The sequence below is a fragment of the Lithobates pipiens genome, unplaced genomic scaffold (genome assembly GCF_037356315.1).
Source record: "Lithobates pipiens isolate NorthernLeopardFrog02 unplaced genomic scaffold, aLitPip1_a1.2 Scaffold_8, whole genome shotgun sequence".
In the NCBI taxonomy this organism is placed as follows: Eukaryota; Metazoa; Chordata; class Amphibia; order Anura; family Ranidae; genus Lithobates; species Lithobates pipiens.
Genome location: NW_027507903.1, coordinates 42,038,726 through 42,053,641, shown reverse-complemented (window position 1 = coordinate 42,053,641; position 14,916 = coordinate 42,038,726). Strand labels below are relative to the sequence as shown.

Genomic DNA, 14,916 nt, shown 5'->3' with positions numbered 1-14,916 from the left:
CCGGAAAAGGAGTTACCGGTAAGTACTAACTCCAGTTTTTGATTAGAACAGAGGCTGGAGAGGACTAAGTCTCTCTCTCAGGTGCTCTATTTAACCACTTAAGCCCCGGACCAATTTGCAGCCAAAGGACCAGGCCCTTTTTGCGATTCGGTACTGCGTCGCCTTAACTGACAATTGCGCGGTCGTGCGATGTGACTCCCAAACAAAATTGGCGTCCTTTTTTTCCCACAAATAGAGCTTTCTTTTGGTGGTATTTGATCACCACTATAAACAAAAATAGAGCTGCAATTTTGATAAAAATGTAATATTTTTTACTTTTTGCTATAATAAATATCCCCAAAAAATATGTAACAAAACTTTTTTTTGCTCAGTTTAGGCCGATACGTATTCTTCTACATATTTTTGGTAAAAAAAAAAAATCGCAATTAGCGTTTTATTGATTGGTTTGCGCAAAAGTTATAGCATTTACAAAATAGGGGATAATTTTATAGCATTTTTTTTATATATTTTTTTTTTTTTACTAGTAATGGCGGTGATCAGCGATTTTTATTGTGACTGCGACATTATGGCGGACACATCAGACATTTTTGACACATTTTTGGGACCATTGCTATTTATACAGAAATCAATGCTATTTAAATGCATTGATTCCTGTGTAAATGACACCGGCAGTGAAGGAGTTAACCACTAGGGGGCAGTGTAGTGTTATGTATGACGTTATGTGCTTTTTTTAATTGTAGGGGGGTGTGGCCTGGCATGTGACGTCACTGATCGTCCTTCCCTATAAAAGGGAAGAGAAGATCAGTGACAGCCACGCAGGGAAGCACGGGGAGAGGTTTGTTTACATAGACCTCTCCTCGTTCTTCAGCTCTGTGACCTGATCGAGGGACACCAGCGGCAATCGGGTCCGCTGGTCCCACAGCCACGGTCACGTAGCACAGGACAGGGTCAGGAGCGCGCGCCGCCGGTGCGCTCCCGACCCACAGCTGGGCACTTAAAGAATCACATACCGCTACGTGATTGTGCCCAGCCATGCCATTCTGCCGACGTATATTGGCGTGAGGCGGTCCTTAAGTGGTTAAAGTGCACAAATGGCCAGGAAATGGATGCCTTTGCAATTCAGGCATGCAGAGAGACAGCGTCTCATTCTGAGGAACAGTCAATGACAAGTAAGTCTTGCTATTCTAGTAATGGGGATAGAAGGGAGCGGGAGAAAGAATGTAATACTAGGGGAAAAAAAGAAAAAAGGGGGGTATATATGTATTTTGTTTTTCCCGCTCTCGCTTCCCTTATTTCTCTCTGTTGCCAGGCATGAGCCTAACACCACATAACAAAGACCACTGCAATACCAGGTAAGGGTTAACTTTGGGTAAGTAAGGAGATGCGGGAAAAAGGAGTGCATTATGCCTGGACAAGCATGCCTTCTTGTCTATTGCAGCCCCCCGGCCTCTCACATTCCCACTCTAGGAGGTCCAGAGGCCCTTTGGATCTCCAGGATTTTTCCAGGGCAGAAAGTGACTCCTCCAGCCCTGGCAGACCCCAGTACAAAGGGCACAAATGTATTCTTAAGAGAAATCGCACAGCTTCTCCTCTGAGGGCTCAGCGCCCGAAAGACAAATGTTGGTCATTTGGAGATGACCCTATGCCAGGAAAGCTACTATGCAGCAACTGCTTCAGGCAGCTAGGCCAGAGACCAGGAGTATGAGAGTCAGCAGGTGTCAACCTTGCTCAAGAAAGTAGTCCATGACTCCCTGGCAGAAATTTCCAGTCGTCGCGGACGAACAGAGTGTGAGCCCTGCACCAGGTCTAAACCAAGCCATTCAACTCTCTCTAACTAGAGGGGTACCTGGCACTTCAAGGTTGATTCCAGCCCAGCGGATTAGTCAGGCTGATTCCCCAGACCCAGTATTACAGCCAGTGGCGTAACTAGAACCCTTAGGTCCCCGATGCAAGAAACCATGAAGGGCCCCCCTGAACCCCAGCCAGGGTCCTTCCCTCTGAGTCCGGTGGTGGAACTCCAGGGCGTGGTCACAGGTATGACCTTTGTGAGCCCTGTAGTTCCACCACTGGCATCAGTAGTTTTTTTTTTATTATTTTTATTTTTTTATTTTTAGGTGCCCCATTGGGGGACTGTCCCTAGGCAGGATGGGGTCCTCGTCCCCAGAAGGTATGAGGTCCTTTTCTCCAGGGCAGATGAAGTTACTGCCCCCAGGTGAGAAGGGGCTCCTGTCCCCAGGGGGAGATGGAGTGGGTATGTAATGGTGTGTGGGGAATGGGGTCCTCTCACTCACCATGACCAAGCTGCAGGCCACGCACTCATCCATGTTGGCCTGGGCTCCATCCAGTGTGCTGGACGGGCGATCAGCATATCTCCCAGAAAGACCTTTCATCATCTGTGTATGATGGGGGAGGAGGGGGGTTGGCAGACAAGCCTGCAGTATCCTCTGGGAGTCGGCTCTCATAGGACTGCACTGCATCTGTGTGCTTAAAGTTTGTTTACCCGGGAGAAGTATGCAGTGCAGTGTGGGCCGGACTTGCGGGGGGGCTGGACTCTGGCTGGGGAGAACAGACATCGGACTGAGCGGCAATGCATGGAGCAGGAGAGGGGTACTCTGAGGAGCCGGCCGAGGACACAGGTCATGCGGGGAATGCACAACTAAAGAGCAGTGCAATAGTCGAGCATGGAGCTCTACTAGTCACCCTCCACCTCCAGCCACCCGTGTGCATGGTGCACTGGTACACCTAGCTGCCTATGCTGCTGCCGGCCATATGTAAAGGGGCTGCATGGGCCCCTTGCAGCACAGGGCCCAGTTGCGGTCGCGACTGCTGCACCCCCTATAGTTACGCCCCTGATTACAGCCAAACTTCCAGGCAGAGGGAGAAGATACTGCCTCCTCCTCGGCAGAGTATCTTGAAGGTTCAGGCTTTGATTTGCACTGGAGTTTATTGCTGATTATATTGTAATGCTAATTTTTTAATAAAAAAACTTTTCTGTTAAAAAAATATAAATAAATTTGCACTTAGAATTGGAGGATCCGGAACCTCCTCCACAGTCGCTGCACAACACGCATTAGGTGCCTTTATCCTTTCAGGGCACCCCAAATGCGATGTGATTGTCAAGTGGGAGAACGTGCCTTTTAAAAACATTGTGTGAAGCTTGTCACACCCTAGATAGGAGCAGGGGCTTCTTTTTGCAGATGTAGGGCAGCCAAGAGAATGGGCCGCCCCCATGCGAGTTGTAACGTTGTGTGCAAATTGCTCTTTGAAAATCGCATAGGGAAACACTTGTCCCCTCTACGTGATAATATCAAATGCCTCTGAAAAGTGTCCTAAGCACAGATCGCTTTTCAGTGCAATAGCAGAGCCTGCTGCAATTGTGAACAAGCTTTTGGGTTTCATAGGAGGAATCTAAAGAAACAGGTAGCTACCCTTCCTCTTATGACATAAATAAGAGGCCTGTTTCAGGAGGAATGGGAGAAGGGAGAGAAAATCCTCCTCAACCAATGGGTTGCAGAAGTTGTATCCACTTATGGAGAAGGCTGTGGTCTTATTTATCTTACCCACCAATCTGGCCAAGAATGTGACACTTCCAATTGAAGACATTACTTGGAGTATGCGATCAAAAACCAGCTGCCAAAAGAAAAAAATCATCAAGGCTCTTGATGAGATAAAACTCTCTGCGGACTCTGCAGGTGAGGCAGCTATAGACATCATTCGATGGTCCTCCACAGTCATGCTCAACTTAGTCACAGCATTGTGGCTAAAACCCTGGGTGGCCAACCCATCGTCAAAGTAGAATTGCTGTAAACTGCCTTTTGATGGGAAGACGCTGTTTGGCCAAAAAACTGTAGACTACGAACTAGTTACAGGAGGAAAATCAGGTCTTCTGTCCCAAGATCGAAGGTCAAGACACCAGAAGGGGTAACCACCCTGAGGAGCGCAAAACAGGTACCCAGATTTTGGAGGCTTTTACCCATCCAAGGACTCCAGAAGAGGTTGAAGGGGTACACAGTCAACCTTCGTAAGATCGCAGAGAGCTTAGGCCCCTGAGGCTCCCTCAGATACACAGAAGCCCTTTTAATGCCAGGCCTGTCCAGTAGGCAGTTGGAGCCAGGCTGCCCAAAGGGCCCAGATCTGGCACGACCACTGCCAAAATCAGCAGAATTTAGTCCACAGTGGCGCAAGGCCATTATTGGCCGGTCAAACGACCGCCTCCAGAACAACCTCAAGGAGCTGAAGCAACTTATCTGGATAGAGAGACTCAAGATGGAGTAATCCAGGTTATTCAATAAGAAGACTAGAGGATTTCAGTGTTATTCAATAAGAAGACTAGAGGATTTCAGTGGACTTGCCGAATGTCTACCAGCAGATCCTTCAGTCATTCTAGCAGTTCCTCAGATTTGCCTTGAGGAACAGGCATTACCAGAGCCAGCTGGAGCCTACACAGAATAAGGTCTCAATCTAGGGGCCTCAATTCAATACTCAGGCAGCCACAGTTTCTTTGCCACTTCACAACCTTCCCAAAATCAGGAAGAAGCTCCAACACTGGCTGCACCAGTGATGTCAGCATACCAATGCATGAGTTTTCTAGGGACAATGTCTTCCTGTATCCCGATGATCCCTTGGGCTCACTGGAAACTTTGAGTTTTCGAACAAGGTTTCCCAAGTGTTCTTCCAGGACAGCCCTTGAGAGATGGAGCTCCTCCCATCGACACAGGAAACACATTGCCACAGTTCAAAAGGCGGTCCCTCAGGTCCCTGGTCAGTCATTTGTGTTTCCTCCGTCGGAGGAACATGTTGCCAGGAACCTGGAGGCCCTTCTCAGGGGCTGCCTGAGAACCTGTTAGCCATAAGGCCGCGTACACACGCGCGGACTGTTCGCCCAACTTTGTCCGCTGAACAGTGTTTGGGCGGACAGTCCGCTCGTGTGTGGGCTTTCAGCGGACAGTTTCAGCGGACAGTTGGACGGACAAGGTTTTTCGGAAATTCCGTAAAACTGTCCGCTGAAACCTTGTTTCAGCGAACAGTCCGCTCGTGTGTAGGCTTGTTCGTCAAACAAAGTTGCGCGCATGCTCAGAAAGGATTTTCACGCCGAAAGCTATAATGCAGTGTATAGGACGTCGTATTTTTCGTCCCGTCGTGCGTGCCGTTCACGTCATCGCGCACGGTTTCAGCAAACTGTTCGTCCGTCGTGTGTGGCCATGTCCGTCCATGCTAAGTTTGAGCGGACTGTTTGCCGAAACTGTTGGACGGACAAAGTTGGGCGAACAGTCCGCGCGTGTGTACGCGGCCTAAGGGACCGGGTCCTGTTTTTTGGCTGCAGTATTGGGTCCATACCTTTTTTTTGTGGCTCGGGTACCGTCCAGCTGATTCGGAGCAGACCCGTTACCCTCCTCCTTCCAGTGCTGAGGTGGCCAGGGGCAGAATGGCGCCGGTTTCCCCCAGGAGCGGTGAGTGGAACCTTCCATCTCTGCTCCTTGTTGCGGTGGGGTCGGAGACGCCGAGCGTCACTTCCGGCGGAACCGCGTCATCACTGCGTGCCGAGACTTCCGGTTCCGGGTCTCTAAGGGTACAAGGAGGAGAGGGAGAGCCAGCGCTGTGCCTGTGAAGCCCGACCAGCGTCCAGCTATACCGGATTAGCGGCGGGATCCGGAGCGTCAGAGGGGGACCATGGAGGCTATTCCCCAGGATACTCCGGCAGAGACAGGCACCAGCCAATCCCAGGTAGGCTGCTGGGCATGCTATTACTCTGGTGGAGCGGTGGTGTTTGTAGGCTGGGCCCTGTAGTGCCCCACGGTGGCGGTTTACTCACAGTGAGATTGTTTGTTAGTGGTGATTCTAAGAGGGACATGGTGCTGACGCTAAGAAATCCTTTGTCTTCTTATTTTCAGGCTAAAGAGATACCAAGGGAAGACAAGACAGGCCGCAAAAAGTGCCCTAATTGTGGGAATAGGTTGTCCTCTGGCTCTAACAAAGCCCTATGCAAGCAATGCATTGCAAGCTTGCTTAAATCTGAGGCAGATTCCCCTTTAGCAAAATTTTTGGGCTCCTTTAAAGAGGAAATGGCGTCGACCTTTAAGTCCCTCCGGGAGTTAATCACTGACGTGGGATCAGCTGCAGCTACCTCCACGAGTAAAACAACTATAATCTCCTCCTCACCATGCCTTACAACACCCAGCTCAGGGGAGCCCCGTATGGTCAGGGAGCCTAGCCCCACGTTGATTAGCCCCGAATCCTCTGACACTGACTCGGGTCAGGAAGAGGATCAAGCAGCATCTAAAGCCTCAAAATATAGATTATCTCTCGAGGAAGTAGATGAGCTAATGGGGGCTATCTATGATACACTGGAAATTGAGGAGGAAGAAACTCAGTTATCCAGACATGATCAAATGTATGAGGCTCTGGGGAGAAAGAAAGCAAGGGTTTTCCCTATACATAAGGTGCTTTCTGACCTTGTCCTTAAGGAGTGGTCTGAACCAGATAAAAAGGTTTTCTTTCCTAAATCACTTAAGAGAAGGTTCCCTTTTGATGAGAGCCCAGAGGCGGTCTGGAATAAAAATCCTAAACTAGACGCCCCTCTGTCCAAAATCTCAAAGCAGGCTGATCTGGCCTTTGAGGATATGGGCCACCTGAAAGATCCCATGGACAGGAGAACAGACATTGTCTTAAAGAGGGCCTGGGATGCCTCTATGGCAGGCTTAAAACCAGCTCTAGCCACTTCTTGTGTAGCTAGAAACCTGGAGTTCTGGTTATCGCAACTACAAGAACATTTAAAGGCAGGCACTCCTAGGGGGGAGCTTCTGAAATCCTTCCCTATGCTTTTTAAGGCCACCAGTTTCATCTCTGACGCCTCCACGGACTCCGTAAAATTTACGGCTAAGTCTGCAGCACTTTCAGTGGCAGCAAGGAGGTCAGTATGGATGAAAACCTGGGGGGGAGACACGGCGTCTAAAACCCGCCTGTGCAGCGTCCCTTTTACAGGAGACTTAGTCTTCGGGCCTGAATTAGACTCCGCCTTAGAAAGGACGGCGGATAAAAAGAAAACCTTTCCCGCAAAAAAGAAAAATTTTCAAAGAAAAATTTTTCGTCCCTTTAAGGAACCCTCTAAATCAGAGAAGAGTTCAACCCCCAAAAAACATTGGTCGGGACATAAAGGGAAAGGAAAAGGGGGCATACTGTTTAGCCGCCCCAATCAGGATCCCAAACCCCAGTGACGTCAGGGTTCCTGTGGGAGGAAGATTAAGCAAATTTCTTCCACAATGGGAAAAGACAACCTCGAACGAGTTTGTCTTAAATATAATAAAAAGGGGTCATGCGCTGGAATTTCACAGCAACCCTCCTTCCAAGTTTCTGGTGACAAAGCTTCCAAGTCACTCAGAAAAGGCCAGGGCCTTACCTTTACTAATAGGGGAAATGGTGGATCAAGAGGTATTGACACCAGTCCCTATTCAGGAACAAGGAGACGGTTTTTACTCGCACATTTTTGTGGTAAGAAAGCCGTCAGGGAGATTCAGACTAATTATGAACCTCCGACCACTGAATCGCTCCATCCGTTACAAGAGATTTCGGATGGAGTCCATTTATTCCATAAAGAATCTCCTGCAGAAAGAGATATTTATGGCAACCCTGGATCTAAGGGACGCTTATCTGCATATTCCAATAAGGGAGGAATGCCAGAAATTCCTTCGGATGGCAGTGCAGATAGACACAAAGGTTTACCACTTTCAGTGCAGAGCACTTCCCTTCGGTCTATCATCCTCCCCAAGAATCTTTACCAAGGTTCTCGGAGAGGCTTTAGTTCCACTGAGGCTTCAATCAGTCTCAATTATCCCCTATCTAGACGATCTGCTCCTAACAGCACACTCGGAGAGTCGTCTTTCTCAGGATCTGGAATTGACTCAACTCAGCCTGAGTCGATTAGGGTGGATTGTCAGTCAGGAGAAATCCAAGACAACTCCAACACAGGAGATCCTGTATCTGGGTTACTGGATCAAGTCTGTAGATCAGAAAATTATACTGCCGGAAGAAAAGATTTTGAATCTGTGGCAGAGAATATCTTTTCTTCAATGCAGCCCCAAATGTACGGTGAGGGAAGTAATGTCGGTCTTAGGTCTTATGACGGCAGCCATTCCAGCCGTACAATGGGCCAGGTTCCACCAAAGAGACCTTCAGGGTTTTCTGTTAGAACAATTAAAAGGCAGAGATCTGGAGGAGGAGGTATCGATCCCTTTAAAGATAAAACGCTCCCTCTGGTGGTGGAAGGACAGGGAGAACCTAAACAAAGGGGTTCATTGGGTCCTTCCTATCACTTCAACACTAACAACGGATGCGAGCAGTTGGGGCTGGGGAGCCCACCTCGGCTCAAGCTGGGTCCAGGACAAGTGGACCCCGGAGGAGAAATGTTTTTCTTCCAATTGGAAAGAGCTAACAGCAATCCTGAGAGCTGTTCTAGCTTTTCACCCCACAATACAGGGTCACCATCTACAAGTCCGTTCAGACAATACGACGGCTGTAGCATACATAAACAAACAAGGAGGTACCAGAAGTCCTCGTTTGATGTTGGTAGCCAGACGCATTCTCCAGTGGGCAGAAGCCAATCTGGAATCCATTTCTGCAGTTCACCTGAAAGGGGAGCTGAACAACAAGGCGGACTTCTTGAGTCGACAAAAGATTTCGAACCAAGAATGGTCCTTACACCCAGAGGCATTCAATCTCATAACAACTCACTGGGGAGAACCAGAGGTAGACCTTTTTGCGAGCAAAAAGAATGCAAAGGTTCCCAATTTTTTCTCGCTAAACCCAGGAGATCAGCCCCTGGCGGTAGATGCCTTGCAAACTCCATGGACTTTCAGTCTGGCGTATGCATTTCCCCCTCTTCATCTCATTCCGAGGGTCCTAGCAAGATTCCTCAAGGAGAAAACCTGTTTGATTCTAGTAGCACCTTTTTGGCCCAGGAGACCGTGGTTCACAACGTTGCTACAATTGACAGATTGTCCGCCTCTGAGACTTCCCTACAGACAGGACCTCCTGTCACAGGGACCTCTTTACCATCCACAGGTCGCCACACTGAAGCTTTCAGCGTGGTTACTGAAGAGGAAATCTTAAGGAGTAAGGGCCTGTCGGATGAGGTAATTGCGACCTTACTACAGAGTCGCAAACCAGTCACGAGGGCTATTTACAAAAAAGTCTGGAAAAAATTTAATAGCTGGCTGAATAGCCGTGACATAAATACGGCTAATATTCTACAGTTTTTACAGGAAGGTGTAAACAAGGGTTTAACCCTAAGTACTATTAAGGTACAGATAGCTGCCTTAAGTGTGTACTTAGATGAACGCTTACAGGAAAATCCTTTTGTCGCTAGATTCTGTAAGGCAGTCGCTAGACGTAAGCCACTCAGAATCACCAAAGTCCCATCCTGGGATTTAGCAGTTGTACTAAAAGCTTTCTTGGGGTCACCCTTTGAGCCTATCTCAGAGGCCTCCCTAAGGCTTATTACATTTAAGACAGTTCTCCTGGTGGCAATCACTTCAGCCCGTAGGGTCAGTGAAATCCAAGCCCTATCCATCAGGGAACCATTCCTACAGATCCTAGAAGACAGAGTCATACTAAAGACAGACCCTGGGTTCTTACCAAAGGTAGCATCTAGCTTCCATAGGTCCCAAGATATTGTCCTCCCTTCATTTTGTCAAAATGCAGCAAATGAGAAAGAGGAACGTTTTCATTTATTGGATGTGAGGAGGTGTATTCTAGAATATCTTAAAATAACAAATCCATTCAGAATCTCAGACTCCCTTTTTGTCCTTTTTTTCCGGACAGCGTAGGGGACAGAAAGCTTCAAAAGTAACCATAGCTAGATGGATTAGGCTAGCTATAGCAGAGGGGTATAAGGCCTTGAATAGAGATCCTCCTGAGGGTGTTAAAGCTCACTCCACAAGAGCGTTGTCTGCATCCTGGGCAGAAAGAGCTGGTGCCACCCCGGAGCAGGTATGTAAAGCAGCCACATGGTCAAGCTTTTCCACCTTTACAAGGCATTACCGACTGGACTTAATGTCTAGTCAGGATCAGGCCTTTGGGAGGAAAGTCCTCCAAGCCGTGGTCCCCCCCTAATACTAGTACTTGGGGATCCTCTCAAGGGCTGTCCTGGAAGAACACTTGGGAAAACTGGAGTTAGTACTTACCGGTAACTCCTTTTCCGGTGGTCTTCCAGGACAGCACGATCCCACCCTTTATTTGATTATAGTGATGTACTAATGTTATTACCTGTTATGGTTTATATGTTTTTCAGTTCCATCCTTCGGTTCTTGGTGAATGACTGACCAGGGACCTGAGGGACCGCCTTTTGAACTGTGGCAATGTGTTTCCTGTGTCGATGGGAGGAGCTCCATCTCTCAAGGGCTGTCCTGGAAGACCACCGGAAAAGGAGTTACCGGTAAGTACTAACTCCAGTTTTCCTGATGCAGTGGAAGAGAGTTTGTCTAACCCAGCCAATCAGGAGCACCACCTGCGAACAACTTTGTTGTCCATTAGGGCTAGAGCCATGGATCATTGTTAACGCAGATGCCAACGCAGCAGGGTGGGGCACCACCTGCAAACAACTCAAGATCCAGGGAAAAGGGGAATTTCCCACTCAGGGCCTGGTTTCCAATATTCTGGAACTTCAAGCAGCATTCATGGCATTGGCCACCTTGCTGCCTCACATGCAGGATCACCCAGTCCTGCTCCGTTTGGACAACACAGCAGCAGTGTCCTACATACAGCGACAAAACGGAACACACAGCCAATCCCTCTTGAGAGAGGTGGAACCGACCATGACATTGGCACAATAATATATCCCAGAATTGAGGGCTATATATCTTCCAGGCTGTCAGAACTTGGAAGCAGGCCGCCTATCCAGACAATTCAAGGATCCCAAGGAATGGTCCCTTCACCCCAGAGTGTTAAAATAGATCATCCACTAGTGGGAGTGCCACAGCTGGATCTTTTTCCCTAATTAACCAACTGCAAGGTGGGCCGGCCCCTCTCACGCCACCCTCATCCATTAGCGGAAAAGGCGGACACCTTGATCACCCATCTTTGGGTTGCGCAACTGGCCTATGCCTTACCTCCAATTTCTTTAATCCTGAAATTCCTGAGGAGATTGTTGACAGAGAATTTGACAGTCATCACAGTATCACCTTACTTGCCTCGCAGACCATTGTTCTCTCTGGCAATGGATCTCAGTGTGTGCCCACCGATCACTCTGCCGGTGACTCCTCATCTCCAGCCGCAGGGGGATATCCTACATCCGCAACCATCACGACTGGCCTTATCGGCCTGGAGATTGGCAGGGGTTACAAGAGTTGGGATGTTCTCCAGAGGTTATTTGAACTTTACAAAGTTCTAGAAAGGGGTCAACCAATGCCTACTCCAGAATATGGAATAGGTTCATGAGTTTTGCAGCTGGACATCTGTGTGACCCAAATGTATCTCAAATCCTGTCTTTCCTGCAATCCGGATTGGATTGAGGCTTAGCCTAAGTTTACTTAAGATGCAAGTTTCAGCAACCTCAGCTTTTATCCAAAAGAAGGGCAACAAACCTGTGGGTGGAGCACTTCATGAAAGCGGTACTTAGACTAACATCACATCATACATTCTTGAAACACTACAGGGTGCATCCAGCAGCTCTTACTATAGTGGAATTTGGGAGGAAAACTATCCAAGCTTCTATGTCTATTGTTAAATAAAGGCTAAGTTTGCAGCATTAAACCCTCCCTCTCAAAAGCTCATTATTTATCCTACTGTATGTATGCTGCCATGTTGGCGTCAGGAAAATGGAAAATTGTATCGAATGCTTAACGTAATCTTCCTTTCCTGACGCCAATACATGGCGGGATACAAACCCTCCCTCTGATCTTTGTGCTTCATATGGAGAATGGGGGAGGTAGCTCGCAGTCAGACTTTTATAGAGCTAAATGGGTCCTGTGGGTGGATATAGGGGCGGAGCTATATCTTATGCATGCTGCCATGTATTGGCGTCAGGAAAAGAAAATTACGGTAAGTATTTGATACAAATTTCCATTTTTTTTACTTTCTGCTATAATACATATCCAAAAACAATATATAAAAAAACAAATGTATTACTCAGTTTAGGCCAATATGTATTCTGCTCCATATTTTTGGTAATAAAATTGCAATAAGCTTATATTGATTGGTTTGCGCAAAAGTTATAGTAACTAGTAACCCCTTATGGGTGAGTCAATATGCTAACATGGAGTGTGATTTTGATGACGTAGGTATTTTCATGTTGATATTTTCCTAGGATGTTTTTCATAAAAAAAATATTATTTTATGCTTTTCATTATTTATTTTTTTAAGGTGTTGCACTAGGGGTTGGGGGTGGATGGGCATTTCCGGCCTTCTTGGGTTTTTTTTTTGTTTTTTTTTAGTTACCTGAATCAGTGATTGTTGTTATAATAAAAAATTTTCTTCTTTTCTTTTTTTTCTTCTTTTAATTGGGTATCTATGTTTGTATTATGTTGTAAACAAATAAAAATAATTTTCCAAAAAAAAGTTAAAGCCTAGTATACATGGGCCAAATGTCGGGCGGTTCAATAGAAGCTGCCTAATATTCAACTCGTTCCTGTTTGGTCACCTTCTGATGAAGAGTCATGACCAAAAAAGGCCTGCCGATGCCTCCCAGTCAATGCTCTCACCAGAGTGTTCTGGCAGGGGGGTGTCCAAACACAGTAGCACAGCAGGGGAGATCACTGTACTGATATCAGTTTGTTAGTACAGCGGCTCCAACCTGAGCTGTCTTTTTTTTTTTTTTTTTTTCGCTCAACCCGCTGTATTAGGCTTTAGGGCCGGTCGCATACGATGCGATTTCAGCCGTACAAATAGTATGGTTGAATTCACATCGCATTCAGGCCAAACTCGCACAGGATCAATTTTTTTGGTTCACAGCAGAATCTGTTTGCATGGGTGTTCACTCCCCCCCCCCCCCCCCCCCCCCGCCACCGATATTGGCTTTTGAACTGTGCAAATGCAGAAATTGAGAAATTAGATAAGTTTAGTACAGTTGGGCATACCTCACAACTTTCTGAGATGGTAACGAGGAACATATTGGCAAAAATATGTAGAGACAGGACACTCCCCCTGCCACACCCCCTTAAAGGAGAATTGTACAAAAAAAAAAGATTGGTTAAACCAGGCATGTCCAAAGTCCGGCCCGCGTTACGGGTTCGAACTGCCCGTCTGGTTATTTGGACATATATATCTTTTGTGGCCCCCAATGATCTCCCAGCTCCGGGGCCACAAAAGATATATATGCTGGCTGCCTTGGAGGGGACAGGGAGGAGGCGTACACACAGGAGTATTTCCTGTTTACATGGCGGCCTCTATAATAAGAAATCCCATCTCCTGCGCTGCCATTGGACAACTGTTCTGTCCATCATAGGAGGCGGGACTTTGTATTAAAGAGGCTGCCGAGAAAACATACAAGTGCTATTTTTACCACTACTGTTGCTTTATATTGACTTTTGGAATTTACAAATGTAGCAATTTAGAAATTGAATGAAAGGTTTAGCACTGGGAAACACTTTTTGATAGATAAGTAGCTGTATATACAACTATATAGATCAGACCAAAATGAGGAGGAAAGAGGGACAGAGGGACTTTGTTCTGAATCAGGGACAGACACTCAAAATCAGGGACAGTTGGGAACTATGGTTATCATCCCATTTGAAAAGACTTGTCATTGTATTTTTTTCACATGAAATTGTTATTAGCATATCTACTCTGAACAGAATAAAATGTCAAAGCTGGCAGGATGTCAACATATACAACAATGTCACCATAGAGTACACAACATGGGATTTCTTAGAAGATTAAAAATAATAAAATTTATTTAAAATAGTAGCTGTTATAGGGAAAAATAAATAGTTTTTGCTACTCACAAGTAAACAGAAGGTTCCTGCAGTCCGGAGATTTATTAGTGTGTTTGTACAACTGCTACTGGGAGCAGCACAGGTTGCTAAGTCACACTCAGTACACAAAGGGGATGAACTCCAGAAGTCAGGGATCAGTCCGGACAGAATAAAAATGCTTTGTGTTGTGTAAGCCAATAAGTCCTTGGAAATACTTTCATCTCAAAGTTAGGTAAGGTGAGTTGGAGACAGAAAAACATCTGAAGGATACAATAACTGGTTTACTATGCGAAGGTCAAAGTGTAACAATAATGCCCTGTACACAGGGTCTGACTTTCGGACGGAAAAGGTCTAATCTGATTATTTTGGCGGAAAATCTGATTGTGTGTGGGCTCGGAAATCCAGACGGAAAAAGTTTGAGAGCTGGATCTAAAATTTTCTGACAACAAAATCTGACCGGACTTTTTCCGAATCATTTGTAGAGAATTCCGATGGACAAAGTGCCACGCATGCTCAGATTAAATTACGAGACCAAAGCTATTGGCTACTAGCCTCTACGTAGTCCCGTCGTACGCAACGAACGTCACCTCGTTCAGAACGATCGGATTTGTCGACAACTTTGTCCGACCGTGTGTATGCAACAAAATCCATCAGAAAAAATCCGACGGATTTTGTGGTCGGAATGTCCGACCGTGTGTACAAGGCATAAGATTTATCCTGAAAATGAAAAGCATTATATAAAATGGAAAACATGTCAGTCTGATAAAAGGAGCACAGTTCTGAAAACTTGCTGTTTACCCTGTAATGTTTCTATGTAGACATTCATGGCTGGAGAACAAACTACTGGAACCACTTAAAGCGGGAGTCCGCCGGGAGTCCGCCGTTTTTTTTTTTTAAAAGCCAGCAGCTACAAATACTGCAGCTGCTGACTTTTAAAATAATGACACTTACCCGCCCTCTCAATCGTCTCTCGGATGCTGCCGCCGCCATCTTGGGTATGGGAATCAGGAAG

The 14,916-nt window shown here is 46.7% G+C and overlaps 1 protein-coding gene across 1 annotated transcript in view; it reads right to left on the bottom strand.

Annotated features, from left to right (window-relative positions):
* LOC143963196 (uncharacterized) overlaps positions 1-14,085 on the bottom strand; it is a 30,037-nt gene extending 15,952 nt beyond the window's left edge. The window contains exon 1 of the mRNA XM_077472764.1: positions 13,935-14,085. The gene's annotated coding sequence lies outside the window, so the exon portion shown is untranslated. The remainder of the gene's footprint in view (positions 1-13,934) is intronic.
* Positions 14,086-14,916: the final 831 nt, after the last annotated feature.